Genomic DNA, 15754 nt, shown 5'->3' with positions numbered 1-15754 from the left:
TGATCTTTCGTATGATTTCTTGGATCTTAGAAGCGGACAAATTATATTGCAGGAGGATGTCAACAGTTTCCCCCTTTGTAATCCTTTTATTTCTTATTTATTATTTTTTTAAGTGGTTTCAATACAGTATTTAAAAATCAGTAATAGTGAATAGCCTTTTTTTTATTCCTGATTTTAACATAAAAGCATCCAGTGTTTCCCATTAAGTATGAAGTATATTGTGATTATGCTATTTATGATTTATTAGACCAAAGAAATCCCTTCTATTTCTAATTTGCAGCGAGCTTTTATCCCACATGGGCACTGGCGTTCATTCTGCATGTAGGTTATTTAGCTTGCACACACGCAGACCCAGAGTAAGCAAGCTGTAAGACCTGCAGCTACTGGAGAAAGAGAATGGAAGAGAGAAGGGGAAAAAACATGCTGTTTGGGGCAGCCGAGCGGTCAGACACATGGGGGGACAGGCAGCCATAAGGTTGGGAGGGGAGCTTTAAAAAAAAGAGAAAGGAAGCCCATGGTGTGGGGCAAAGCATGCTTAGGAAAGAGAGAGAGAAGGAAAGAAGTTACACTTTCTAGAATGAGTTAGAAAAGGTGGCCGACTTACAAAGTTACCTGGCTGTTTGTGGCCCAGTAAGCTACTGGGTTAGTGGCAGGATTCTGGGACCAAAAAGTACATTATTTCATTAAAGGACTAATTATTTTATATTTTTTTATATATTATATATATATATATATATATATAATTCTTGTATATTTTTTTTAGCATGGTTAGCATGTATCTTAAAATAGTTTTATCTTTATCATTGCTGTGTGTGGGTGTATGGTATGTGTGGGACCATGCATGCCCATGGAGGTCAGAGGACAGCGTTGTGGGCTCAGTACTACCTCCATCTTTATATGGGCTCCAAGCATTGAACTCTGGTCATCAGGCTTACGTGGCAAGCGCCTGTAGCTACTGAGACATCTCAATGGCCCAGCTTATGTATATTTTTTTCTTATAATCTTTCAATGTGTTGAGTTTGATGAGTTTTCTGATGCTTTCACACCTCTGAATGTCTAGAATTTGTTAATGCTTATTTCAAATTTTTGCACTTACATGCTAAGTGGGGTTAGAAGGCAGGCTTTTAAATTCCTTCTCTCTTGTGTTATTTTCCTTTGAAGTTGTCTGAAGTTGCTGTCAGGGTGTTATAAATGGAGCTGAATGTTTTCATCCTTATTTCTGGGCAAAATTGTTAACTATTGTCTATTCCTTAAACATGTGTGAAAATGTAACAGGGAAACCACACAGGTCTATTAAGGTTTTAAACGTAGATTTTTGACCCTTGGATCAATTCCTTTGAAGGTTACCGATTTTTGCAGGGTTTCTATTTCCTCTTGAGTCAATTTGGATAATTTTATTTTTCTGGAAAATTGTCATCAGTGGCAAGAGATAAACAGATAGTTCTGGGAATTGTTGAAAAATAGCAATCTTTAGCCGACTCTTATTGCCAACATGCAGAGAAAGTACAGAGAGATCAAAGGCAAAGCATGCTGGGAATTTGTATTATTCAGAAGGGAAAAAAATGAGCTATTGATTAATGCTGTGCTCGAAGTCAAGTGTCCATGTTAAAAATGTCAGTGTAACCTCCTGCCTAGTATTAATGGACTATAAATGCCAGGCTTGTCGAGGGAGATGGAAAAAAAATATAGTCAACGTAACAAAGTAAGGCAAGGCAGGAGGGACAAAAAATACAGAGAAAATCTTGGTAAGGAGGAAGCCTGGCTTTAGGGGGCCCATTGGCAGCACCCCTTTGAGGAAGACCTGAATGGATAGATGCTCCTTTGGCAACTCTACACTACTCAAGCCCCTCATGCACCTGTGACAACCCATTTGCTGTCTTTTCCTCCTTCAAGAAGGCAAACTCTTTCCTTCCAGGCTGGGCCATTTATTTATCTGTGTGTTCTAGGCACCTGATGCAATAAATGTTTGAGCAAGCACGCTGTGTAAATAAATAAACAGACACGTCTATAATTTATGAAACAGTGTTCGGTGAGGCTGACCCGCTCCAAGGAGGCAGTTTAATGTCTGGGTTGATCAGTGAGCCAGGCATGGGGGAAGTATACACAGCCTTGAATTCAGCTGGGGAAGAGGGTTGGTGCGAGCTGTCTCGCTTAAAAGTGCCTCTGAGCCCAGCAGCTGCCTGTGTGGCTGTGACACACTCCAGCAGCGCATCCCTGGAGGGTACACCGCATTGGTAAAATAGCCCATATGCTCGAAATCAGTGTTTCTCCAACGTGCATGTGCTCTTTGGTCGCTGTGTTGTAGATGTTAGGATGCAGAGCTGAGGCTGCAGGAGGCTGGAGGAGCCTGAATGTTACACTGAGGACAGGCTCGGCGGTGGCCATTGTCTGGCTATATGTTTATAGAACAAGTACTGGCCGTCGTTTGTAGTCAGATTCTCCTCCTTGTCCTCAGTAACCACAACGGGAGGGAAGACGGAGAATAAGTTAAACTTTAAGTTTTTTTTTTTTAATTAATTTCCTGGATAGGGGCTATATAGCATCATCCCTCCAACTGGCCAGAGTAGGGTGTCCCTTGGCCTCAAACTTTGTGTCAGCAAACCTGCTTGCTCTAGCTCTGCCTGGGGCTGTGGGGTGCGACTCGCTGCTTAGGTGGCTGCGCGGTGACCACCCCTTCCTAGTTTTCCTGTTTCTCAGGCTGAGCCACATAGCCTGTCAGGACATGTTGCATCCTTGCATCCTGAGAAGCCCTCATCTCTGTGACTCACATGTCACTTGTCTTTGATCTCCGGCTCCACCACACTTTATCCACACAATCAAAATCCCATTTCCTTGTTTTATTTCAGCTCCCTTTACCACACTGTCACTCCGGTCCCCAGGCAGGAATGCTACCTTTTTTTTTTTTTAATATCAACTTCCTGCTCTGGGGAGCCTTGCTCGGTACACTAGGGATGATGACATGGGTCAAAAAATGACACTCACTTTCTTCCTTTTACTTTAGTTCCTTGTTTTTAAACAAATGACATAGTACCGGTCGGAAATGCCTTCAATTGCACATAAGCCACACACACATCAATCCTGGGGCCAAGGCACCTGTCCTTACAAGTCTTGTTGTCTGGGCCTCCAGAGCCCTCACTGAGGCTCCTGTTCAGGAACAGCACTGGCAGGCAGTCAACCTCTTCTTTACAGTGTGGCTCTGTAGGTAAGGGGAGGTGATGTTTGCTTAAGAGCAGAAAGTTGCTCTGCCAGGGAGTAATGGAATTTTCTGAAGCTATGCTTTGGCTCTGGTGCCTCATAGAAAGTTTACTTTTCACCTCTGGCATGGCGGGAGGATCTGTCATTTGAATACCCCTGAGGCATCTCCAAGCCCTGAGCAAAGAAGCCTCTTCTACAGCTTCTCTGGCCACATTCTGTCAATGGAAGCTTTGGCCATGTCAGGGTGGGCAGAGGTGATGCAGTGTTAGGAGACAGCCAGAGAAGGGGACAGGGCTTCGATGACAGGTCCTGATCCCTTACAACATAAATGCTACAAAGGATCATAGGTAAAGCAGGGGCTGCAGTGGGTCTGCATGCTGGTATGTTATAATGCCACAACCTTTCCTGATTTCTCGAGCCTGGCCCTCTATTAGGAACTGCGCACAGATCTTGAGTGGTTCCGATTATCCACAGCACCCCATCTGGTATTATTTTGGGTCCAAATTCTCAGGTGTAGAAATCTCATCACTTACCCAAGGAGATGGTGGAGCCAGGATTCCAACCCAGGTCCGCTTGCTTCTAAAGCAACAGCACTCAGTTACCTGGTGGCCTGCTCTCTTTGGTGTCTGTTGGCTTGCCTATTGGAAGCACCCCACTGGATGGTCTTTAGTGAGAGTCCCTGGCCCAGCTGGATGACTCCTCAGAGTTCATGGTTGGAATAGCAGGGATCGCAAATGCACAAGGAGAGGATTGTACAAGGTGTCAAGTTAGGATGGGGAAGTCCCTGGTTATCAGAGGGAAAGGTACAATTCAGACTTCTAAATGCTCTTCTGCCACCTTGACTCCCATCTCGAGGATCACAACTCTTCATTCTGCCTCGTCTGTCTCTCTCCCCTTAATCACTTCTTAGACCCAAAGTGGAGTAAGAGGGATGGCATTGTTGCCGCCGTTTTCCTCTGTGAGCGTCTAGCTGATAGTCTGACAAGCAGAGCAGAGCCCATGGAAGCAGGATGCAGGGCTGAACAACACCAGGTTGAGGTGGGAGCTGTATAGGAGGGGTAGGGCAGCTGGCCCAGGCTACTGACGACTGGTGTTTAACAATCCCCAAAGCTGGAGGACAAATGAGAAGGGGCCGGTTAGGAAGGGCAAGGCTGAGGGTTGGCAAGTGAGGAATCCCAGAATGCCTGCTAGGCTGAACGGTACTGACCATAGGTACCAGTTTTGCTCCGCCCTGCTTCTTCTTTATTCACGCCCTCTGCCGATGTAACGGCCCAGAGTTCCCAAAGTGCTGTGTTAGGTCCCACTTAGGTGAGTGCTAGAGTGTGAATCTGGACAGTTCTCCCAAGGGTCACCTGTTGAAGTGGTCCTATTAGTCCCCAGCCTGTGGTCCTATTAGCAGATGGTAGAGTCTTCAAAACCCAGAGCCTAGTGAAAGCGAGCTCATCAGGGGCGTACCACAGATGCAGATGTTGGGACTCCAGCCCTTCCTTTTTCTTTCCCTACTAGGCCTTATAATGACCACAGGTGAGAAGTTTGCTCCACCTCCGCCTGCCAAGATGCTCCCTGCTCCACAGGACCTAAAATGGGGGGCAGGGAACCTCTCAAGACATGAGCCAACTTATACCTTTTCCTCACAACTATTTTGTCAGAGTGACAGAGAGCTAATGTAATTGTCTATGGGCAAGACACCCAGTCCCAACAACTCCTATGGAGATAGAAGGCTTTCCCCCACTGTTCCCAGTTATGGTGAGAAGAGGGTTCTGAGGAGAGCTGATGAGAGAATGCCCCACCAGCAAGCAGCATCTAGCTAAGCGAGCGACCTTGCTGGATTTTCATTGTGACCATTTTTACCATCACTGTAGGTTTCTAGCAAATGTTACTAATTTCCTCTTTGAAGACAAATATAACATTTTCTCTTCAACCATTGAAGGGAAAAAGCAAAGCCACTAAAAGTATTAGCAAAGAAGAAAAGCTATATTAAATTCGTTGAAAAGTATAATGGTGGTCAAGAAAGGATGGGAGTCACTAGATATAAGGGTTAAAGGTCACTAGCTGAAGGGCCAAATGGACCAGAGTTCAAACCCGTTAACAGTGTGTCTTTGGGCAAGTCATATCATGTCTTTGCGCTGGGGGTGACTCCATCATAAAACAATGATATTAATAGTAAGTGAGCTTCTTGGGTGTCAAGCGTCTGGCCCAATGCCTGACAGTCATTGTCAGGGGTAGTTGCTGGTGCATGAAACTCTCATCAGCATGACACACTGAACCCAGAGGCTGGCATTCCTGGGCTAACAGTGGCCAACCATGGACCAGGGAGCTCTGTGGGGACTAAGAATTCTGTCAACAGCATTTCAGAAGCTATCATCTTTCTAGAATTTACTGTCAGGATTTTGGCGCTCAGGGGCAAGACAGCAGGGAAGAGCCATTCCGATGAGCATTCTACAGCTGGGGAGCAAGAGTAGCTGGCACAGAGGCAGGTGGGGTGGCTCAGTGGGTTATGGCTGACAAACCTGATAATCTGAGCTCAGTTCCTGGGACCCACGTATTAGAAAGGGAGAGCCAGCTCCCACAAATTGCCCTCTGACTTCCATGTGCACACCACAGCATGTGTACCCTTTGCACTAAGTAAATAAATAAAGGAATATTTGTAAAGGGTAGTTAGTAGAGCTGATCCAGATCCTGCTTTCTTTAGCAAGCCAGTTTGTGATGCTGCCTCACAGCCGGTCTCTGAGAAGTCCCCACCACTTCTTAAGGCCTAATAGTGGCCCATCTCCTAAACTATGCCTAGGCACAGTGTAGTTGATGCCAAACACCTGCTTTTCTTCCAGGAACCTATAGCTTGGCTACATGCAAGGCACACAGTGCCTGTGTAACCAGTGCTCAGTAACAATCCTGGAGCCCTGGGTTAGAGGAGCTTGCTCGTGGGTAAGAGGAGCTTGCTCGTGGATTAGAGGAGCTTGCTCGTGGATAAGAGCATTCATCACACAGGCGTGAGGGTCTGAGTTCAGATTCTCAGTACCGAAAGGAGCCAGGCACGGCTCCTCCTGTGCTTGTGTAATCCCAGCTCTGTGAGAGGAGGAGGCAGGAGGACCTCCGGGGGGTTGCTGGATGCAAGTGAACTCCAAGCTCAGTGAGAGACCCTGTCTCAAGGAACTAAGGCAAAGAGCAACAGAGATGTCCTTTTCTGACATCCTCATGTGTGTAGGGGGCAGGAGGTGAGGGGTGGCTTGTAAACTCTAGATCTTGGGGCTTGTGAGCTTCCTTGGTAGACAGTGATTATGACTTCACATTCTGTCATGGTCACTGCTGGGGGAGTTCAGCATGCCACATGTGAGTCCATTTCGTGGGAGATTTCCCTGGGGGAGGACTTTAGAACTTGACCCATTTACTCCCAGCTTCGCCTCTGTCACCATAGCCCATTCGCGGAGTTTGTTCTGTATCCTCATGCTAAAATAGCACTTGTTGTAGGAGTTCTACCAGCCATCCGTCCAACCTTGGACTGGTCTTGGGGACCAGTCTCTGTCTCCAGACTGAGACAAGTCTTGCACCAGCAAAAGTCTTCCTAAAGTCAAACAGGAAAAGGCACCATGAGGAAAGTGCTGCTCCTGAGGAGGGCCAGTCTCTCAATAGCATAAAGGGGGACTGGTGTGATATCCACTTTGCTTCTCAATGGACAGACAGTTCAGGAGACCCTGTGGGGCTTTTCACACATGACTTATGCCTCAACTGTGATTCATACCAAAGCTCTGAAGGATGGAGAACTGTCTCGAATTAGTGACCAGGGTGAAGGCAATGTCAGAGACACCACACCCTGGTCATTGGTTGCCTGTAACAGCAATCACCCTCTGAGACAGTGTCATGATTGAGGAATGTTGAGATCTGCTTCCCTCCAGGGGACCTTACTCACTTACGGAATGTACTTTCCACTGGGGCTCAGAATACCAGAAAGGGTTTAGGACCTGAGCCCACCCGCCCATTCGAGCCATGGAAAGCAGAGCAGCTGAGGTCTACTGACACAAAGACAGGGCTAAGAGCATTTGCAAACACCCTTGGCTTAAGATTGGAGGTACAGAGGTCGGGTTGCTGTGTAGAGACCACTGTGGGGGTGGCTTCTTTTCAGACTCCCCTCTAGCCGGAGAACTAGAGTAAGATAGGAGACAGAGAACCCAGCTGACATGGGATGGATGCTTAATTCTATCAGATCTCACCAGAACATTCTAGTAAGGATGATTGATGGTAGGGATACAGAGTTGAGAGAAGGAGCTATGGGATGCAGCAGTACACACAAGGGCAGGACAGTCATAACGGTTTCATGTTCATCTGCTCATTTAAATCCGACCACGAGTGTGGCTACTAGTAGAAGCATCATTATTATTTCTGTTTTCCTGGGGACTGCCTATTCCAGATATTGTCCAGAGAGATCAAGTAAGTGGTTTTGCCTCGGCTGGGTGTGGACTTGAACCCAGCTCCCAAGTTCATAGAAGTTGTTGCCGCTATATCGTATATATATAGCAAAGCTAGCAAAGCTAGCAAAGCAGACCAAGGTCACTGCAGTGTCATGCTCCATGGCAGTGATGTCACAGGCTGTAATCACTACTTTTCTTTCACTTATAGACCATGAAACAAATAGAAAAACTACATAAAAAGTGAACCCCTTGGGCCACCCACCACCTCACGTGGGGCTCTTCTTGGTGCCACAAGCATTCTGGGAACCCCCTGGTTTTTTACATTTTGGGAAAACCCCGGTTCAGTCTTTGTTTCCTGGGCTGGGTCTGCAAACCACAAGAGGGAAGCTAACAGTCCGTGGTTTCAGCAACCCCCGTTCCCCAAGGCCATTTGTGTCCTCGGAGCATGTATGTCCTGAAACTGACGCACACTGTCCCCAGGTTCTGCTCCGAGCTGAGCTTGTTAGGGAGGCTTTCATCAGCACACCTCCTCTGCATGCCAAAGGCAGCCTGACTCGGTGTGGTTGGGGGGCAGCTGGTAGAGGCTTTCAGAGAGATCTTTCCCTTCCTAATCCCCAGAAGCATGCGTGGTGGTTTTGTTCTGCTTTTTAGAAGAGGTCTTTGCAGATGTAATTACATCGAGGCTCTTGAGACTGTCCAGGGTTATCTGGGTAATTCTTAATGCAATCACAGGTGTCCTTGGCGAGGGAGGCTGAGGGATAGGAATTTCAGTGGTTGAGGAAAAGCATGCCCAGGGAGGCAGAGGCTGAAGTGACACAGCCAGAAGAGGAGTGAGTTGCTGCCAGGAGCCGAAAGAGGGAGGCACAGGCATGGACAGACTTCTAGTGCTTCCTATGGGCGTCAAAAGGACTTTCACATTGATGTAGCTGAGCATTCCCAGGAAGTTCAGCTTCAGACAGGGTTTGACTGGGTTGCTTGGTGGATGTCACAGAGAGACTATGAGGCCTCTCTGCTGTTGGTTCCTTCTCTTTTTCTCCGTCCTGTCTTTTGCATTGACTCTGTTCCGTGAGGCAAGCTGCCCAGAGGCCCACCTGAAGCTTCGGGCTTGCATCCTGTCATTGTAGTACCTCTTTCCCCCAATAATTCCAGCCAAGGTCTGAGGAGTCATTCTCGTAGGACTGTCTTGCGTCATGGGTGCATCTTTGAGCTAGTCACTCTAGCCAGGGCACAGGATCTGCTAATTAGCCAAGCTGAAATCGTTTGTCCCATAAACCGTGAGCACCAAAAAATGGAAACCTGGGGATCTCTCACCAGCAGCAGCGTTGTGTGTGATTGTCAGTGGCAGGGATACGCTGCACAGATCTGGATGTTGCGGGCTCCTTCTGCCCTTGTGCTGCAAAACCTGATGGGATGCTTTGGGATCCCACAGTGATTTCTATGCCATTAGATTGCTCTGGCTATTCTGGAGTGACCAAGCCATTCTACTCCCAAACCCCAGCCTCTGCTGGCAAAGGAATCTCCCTTTATTTGTTGGGGAATCCGGCAACAGCAGCAGCTGCCATCCTGCTGAGGCCATCCATTTGAAAGCCCCATTATCAAAGCATCTTTGAACTTCTGTTGGACTTATGTGACTTATGTTGGATGTTGGGGTTGGGGGGGGCTGTGCAGGGAAATGGGAGAAGGAAGCGTGGAGCAGCACTGCCCTACAATGGGGCTTTCTTTGCTAATGTCTTTGTGGGAAGTGGGGGCAACTCACTGGGAGCGCTGGAGCAACAAAGGAGCTGCTGTGGCTGGATGGGAAAAGTAAAAATGTGAAAAAGCTTCCTGCCCCCCTCCCCCCACTGCCCCGCCCCCCTTCATCTTGCCTCCCTTCCCTTCTCACTTGCAACTGGGCACCCTGAGCCTGGATGTCTACAGGCAGCCCTCGGTCAGGGACAGTGACCACTTGTCAAGCTGTGTTCCCCGGTGGGCAAGACGGTGCCATGGCCGACAGGGGAAAAACCAAGTGAACAGAGAGTTTTAGAGGCAGATGCACAAGGCCCTGCCTTCAGTGTGCTCCCTTGCTAACACCTGGGGACGACGACAAAGTCCTCTGACAAATCCTGGCCTGCTGACACATTCCCATCCAGGTGCCGCTGCGCCCAGCTGCAGTCTTGTGTGTCCATACCCCAGTGCAAACGGTTGGAGTGAATCGGAGCTGATTTCTCAGCGAGCTGCCCAGGACCATAGTAACCTGGATGGCTTCAGGTGACCCTGCCCCAAGTGAGGGCATGACCACTAAACGAGATAACGGATGGAAGTACTTAGAACATAAGCACATTTTCCTCCCCAAACTGAGCTGAAGCCGCCTGTGGACCACTGAGACATCAGGGTCCGGAAGGGTTTCCAGCAGTACTTGGCAGATGCTGCACAAACCGTCACTGCCCTGTGCAGCAGACACCTTGGCACATATGGCCATGAGTCTCAGGGTATCTCAGAGGTGTCAGCCTTTCATAGGGTTATTGTCTCCGTGGTTTGGTGCAGAGATGGTGGTGCTGGCAGAGTTGCTGGGCACTTGCCATAGAGAAGCCAAAGTAAGTGCTTCACTGTGCCCTACAGGTGGAGTGAAAGTGGGAGGGACTATATGGGCTTTCCCGGGGTGAGGGTGATTGGGGACCCACACACACAGACACACACACACACGAGAGAGAGAGAGAGAGAGAGAGAGAGAGAGAGAGAGAGAGAGAGAGAGAGAGAGAGAGAATCTCTCAATTATCCCGCCTGTCACTAGATGGAGGTGGAGGGAACAGGCACCAACTTTAATCATAATGACAAGGAAGTGGTGTCAGCGGGCTCTGCCTGGCTGTTACTTTGGGGGAAACCCCATTACACTAACATGGTGTCACAGTTAGCTTCGGCTGTCAACTTGACATAACCCAGAGTCACCTGGGAAGAGTGAATCTCAGCTGAGACACTGTCTCCATGAGACTGGCCCGCAGGCATGTCTCTAGGGGGCACTTTCTTATTGATGTTGGAGGCCGCAGCCCACTGTAGGCAATGCCTAGGCTGTGTGGTGAAGGCAGCCGAGTAAGCTAGTAAGGAGCGTCCCTCTGTGGTTCCTGCTTTGGCTTACCTGGACGGTGGCATGTAGCCTGTAAGCCCATTAAGCCTTTCCCTCCTCCCCAGGTTGTTTTTGGTCAGTGTTTGACCACAATGGCACAGTAAGAAAGCCAGTACTCATGCGGTCACTCCTTCCGGCACCTTTTTGCTGGGCATGGAAGGTGCATCCTTTCTGGGAGCTCCTCTGATACGTTCACAGGACACAGGATGCCCTGAGAGCCCTGGTCCTTCCCGGCCTGTGCTGTCCTGCTATCAGATTCAGCCCAGAGGAGAGGGCTGCTGGCCACCTTCAGATCCCCAAGCTCGCTAGAAATTAGCATCAGCATGACTTCAAGAGGAAGAAAGGAGGAAGAAGGGGAGACGGGTACTGAGGTCGGAGCAGCTCAAGCCAGCTAGTCCTAGAGTTTGGTAACTCCAAAACAACCGACCCAGCTGCCCAGCAGAATTAGCTATGTCGCTTGGAGTTGTTCACGTGTATTTCAGAAGTATCTACCGGCTTCTGCCCATCAGGTGCCGTCCGTGTGCTTTGCAAGTTTTAGGTTGGCCACTGCGGAGCACATCTGTAACCCCAGCAATTGGGAGGCTGAGATAGGCGGGCTTGGGCTACACGGTGAGATACTGTTCCAAAAAAAAAAAACCCAAAAGCTTGGACTGGACAGATGGCTCAGTGGCTAAGAGTTCATGCCTTGAAATCTTGGGGACATGAGTTCAAATTCCCAGAAGCTGCACAAAAATCCAGGTTCTTGGCCATGTATACATACTCGCCACCCCAGGACTAGGGTACAGAGTGGGTAGGAGATTACTGCGGTTTACTGGCCACTAGTCTAGCTTCAGGTTCAATGAGTGAGCACACACACACACACACACACACACACACACACACACACAGGTGTATGTGCACACACACACACGTGTATGTGTACACACACACACACACACACACACACAAACATTATATCTTCTATGTGCCAGGAATGATATCCTGACCAATTACAAAATCCACTTTAAAATTCTTAACGCCACACTGAGCATCCCTCTCTCAATCTGGATCAAAATTCTGTAAGTCTCTGGGGAACGGACTCGGGTCCGAGTCACTGGGAGCTAACTCTAGCCTTGGTAGTGGGCTGTACCAGGGCTTCTAAGTCTTATGGTATGCTGAGACTGCGGATAGAGTCGTTCTGTGTTGATGGATTGCTTGTTAGTTTGTTATATTTTGAGACAGTTGATGCTAACCTCCAACTCAATATCCCTCAGCTCCAACCCCCGAAGTGCTGGGGTCACATGTGTACACCACTGTCCATAGCTGTGTTGTAGAGTGTTTAGCAGTGAAGCCAGCAGCCTCCCATGGTAGGCACCATAGTACCCACTCCCCATGGGCACCAGCTAATCCTTGGAACTTGTATGTCGTGGGTTACATTAAAAGAGCTAACGTTGTATGTGGAATTACAGCTTCAATAAACTGGCCTTAAGCTGCAAAGGTACTACAGATCACCCAATAGTGATCACTGGGGTCCTTATATGTGGAAGAGAGTTGACAGTGTGAAAGCGGTGTAATCTGTTATGGATGGCTTTGAAAGTGGGGAAAAGGCCCTGGCCAAGGACTGGAAAGTGTTCAAAACCAGGGAAAGACAAGACAGCCTCCAGGAGGAATGCAGTCAATGACCTTGACCTTGACCTTGACCTATGATCTTTAGAGTACTCAGGGCCTAGAAGAGTCTTGTCCCCCCGGACACAGGGAGACTGCTTCAGCAGCCATGGGAGCTAACTCAGCCATCCCCACTGTGGCAACTGAAATATGTCTCCAAACAATGCCACATAGCACCTGGGGTGGGGCAGAACTACCCTGGTTTTGAAACACTAACTACCCATAATGCTGTGCTGTTTCCCTAGAAATGGAGAGGAAGGAGTTTTCTGTGTATGATCTGAGGAGACTGAGGGGAAATGGGTGTCCCCACCCAGCTCAAATAGCTCTGTGAGGTGAGAAAGAGGGTGGATGCCAAAGTTGACCCTCCCCCCACTCCTCCCAGCCCTGTTTCTCCAGAACTATAACTCCATGTCATCAAGGACGACATTCCTGTCTGGGCTGGTACATCTTTAGATGGAACTAGAAAAAGAGCCAAACTATCTTTAACTATACCATAAACAAAAGTGTGTATAAAAACTCCAATAAAACACTGAAATGTCAGTCACAGCAGGATTGGAGTCAAGACCTCAGCAAGGAAAGCCAGAGAGTAGGCAGGGTGCCCCTGGGAGTGTTTGTGGGAGTCACGGGTGGGGAGGAGAGGCCAAGGAGCACAGCCTGTGCTGCAGGCCACCAAGCCTGGGCTCTGGGCCATGCACACAGCCCCTGGTTTCTTGGGCCCAACCCTGTGCTGTAATTCTGTTTATTTCATTGGATATGAAATCCATATGGTGCTGATTTATTCCCTGTAGCCGTCATCTTGGCTGTGGCTCTGGAGCCAACAACCATGAGAAGAAGGGCCTTTTGGGCTTGTTCTGGGGAAGGTGAGAAGCTCTGCTCTTCCAGGCTTCAGGGGGTAACCACGAGGAGGCTCACGGTCTGTTTCAGGGACCTCTCCAGGAGTCCAGGGAGGGAGGAAAATGAATGAAGGCTGCTTGTGATTCTGGTCCAGGACCCCAGGCTGGATCTGAAGGTCGGAGCTTTCAGACTTCAAGGTAGATCTCAATAGCCAAGGGCTCCTTTGGGGTCTCATCTTAGGCCACGGGTGTGCTTGGTGCCAAGCATCCCTGTATCCCCTGCCTCTTCGGGGGTGGGGTCACATGAGAACTATGGGCTTTGCTCTGTTCTGCTGGGCAGCAGCTGGCCACATCTGGAGCAGCTGGAGGTAGGTGTAGGGGATGGATTCAGAACAGGAAGGTTCAGGGAGCTTGACTGGTCCATGGTGGGCTTGTCTAGTTGGTTCCAGCTGCTGTACAAGATCACTGGCTCCCAACTGTCACGCGCACTTGAACCTTATGTCCCAGAGGATGTGCAAACATGGGTCCCATCTGGGAGTTTCTGCTTTAAAAAAGCCCGAGTGGCCCCAGAGCCTGGATTTTCTAACAGACTCCCAGATGAGGTTCTGCTGCTACTGGTATTCTGAGAATCACACTTTTAGAAATCTTAATCCAGAGCTGGGCATGGTGGTGCACGCCTTTAATCCCAGCACTCAGGAGGCAGTGGCAGGCGGATCACTGTGAGTTCGAGGCCAGCCTGGTCTACAAAGTGAGTCCAGGCCAGGATAGCCAAGGCTACACAGAGAAACCCTGTCTCAAAAAATCAAAAGAAAAAAAGAAAGAAGTGTTAATCCAGAACCAAACTGGTATATGCCAAATGGAAACCAACACTGGTAATACGTATAAGCAGAGGTTGCCTGCTTAGGGGGCGAAGATTCCTTCTTAGAGCCGAATACTCTTGGTCATGTGATTTTTTTTTATCCTAAGGTGAAAATAATATTTTTTCTGTTATCATAGAATAAATGTGACCTTTTGGCATATAGTTTCTATTAATTTTAACACATATAGATTAGTATGACCACCTCAACAGCCAGGATGCAAAAAAAATTCCATTGATTCCAAAATGTCTCTTCTGTGAGTTCCAGGCCATCCTGGTATACACAAGTTCCAGGCTACATAGTGAGATCCTGTCTCAAAATTGCTTTCCTTCTGCACGCCTTTTCATTCATACCTTCCCCACCCAAACCCCTGGCGCCTTCTCCACCCTCGTAGCTTTGTCTGAAAATGTCGTTCATTTCTTTTTTTTTTTAATTTAAATAATTTTTTTTCAGATTACATTTCGATTGTTATCCCCTCACTTGTATCTTCCTGTTCCCCCTTCCCTCCCTCTTTCATCCTATTCCTCTCCCCTAGGCCTCCCCCACCATATGATCACAGCCTATAAGGTCTTATCTGGGTAGCCTGCTTCCCCTTCCTCTGAGTGCCACCAGGCCTCCCCCACCGAGGGGAAGTGGTCAAATAGGGGGCATCAGAGTTCATGTCAGAGTCAGTCCCCACTCCCCACACAACTGTAGAGAATGTCCATTGGCTAGATCTGAATAAGGGGTCTAAGTTTACTGCATGCATTGTCCTTGGTTGGTACATTAGTCCAGATCCACCAGCCTTGATGGTCTTCTTGTAGGGTTCCAGGACCCACTGGGTCCTTCTGTCTCCCCATTCTCCCACACCTCTCTCACCTGGAGTCCCAATAGCAAGTCCCAGCATCTGTCCCAATCCCCCACTGAGTGAAGACTCTCAGGGGACATCCATGTTGGACTAGTGTCCAATTATAAGTGAGTATACACCATGTGTGTCTTTCTGGGTCTGGGTTACCTCACCTAGTGGAATAGCACATTATGTGACCTTTGACACCAACCTCTTTGCATATGGTACCTGAGTTTGGTCAGCTTGAGGCCTGTGGTGAGTTAGTGGACCATGGTGATAAGTAATTGGTAGAGCTAAGCTGCTCACCTCAAGGTTGAGATGCAAAAAAAAAAGCGAGAAAGGACTGGGGTCCCACTGTCACCTTCAAGGGCTGTGACCAGAACAACTCCCAATATGGCCCCACTTCTTAAGGATTCCATCTGATAAGTAGGAGAGCAAGCCCCTAGTAATTGGGCCTTTGCGGGATATTTATGATCCAAATTCTAGTCACTACTCTGAAGATTTGTGAATCAGGCCTTAGGTGGACACTTGTTTTTCTTTCATTCCTCATGGGTAAATAAATGCCTGAGGGCAGGCTTGCCACGTCTGATGGCGCGTGTGTGCTTAGCATGGTGGGAAACCGCCACCTTGCTGTTGAGCCACGGCACCACTCTGCATGCGCTCAGCCACATTTGAAGGGTCCCTGTGCTCTGCAGCCTGCACCCTCCGTGCACTTAGAACTGACAGCTTTCTTTATTCAAGCCTTTCCAGGCCACACTTGACTTCAGGGCAAGTCTTAAAAAGGCCCAAAGACTTGTCCAAGGCGCCAGGCTCATCTAGATCCTTCTACCTGGAGGCTGTGCACATTCTTGGTGGTTGCATGGCTTAAAGGACGGGAGGTCATTCCATGTTCC

General features: G+C 48.6%; 1 protein-coding gene across 8 annotated transcripts in view; it reads left to right on the top strand.

Annotated features, from left to right (window-relative positions):
* The window catches only part of GAS7 (growth arrest specific 7), a 234323-nt gene that overhangs the window by 99290 nt on the left and 119279 nt on the right, over positions 1-15754 (top strand). The gene's annotated exons all lie outside the window — the stretch shown is intronic.

This window comes from Acomys minous (genome assembly GCF_964271855.1).
Source record: "Acomys minous genome assembly, chromosome: 16".
NCBI lineage: Eukaryota > Metazoa > Chordata > Mammalia > Rodentia > Muridae > Acomys > Acomys minous.
The sequence above is the reverse complement of the archived record's forward strand: the minus strand, read 5'-3'. Positions and strand labels throughout refer to the sequence as shown.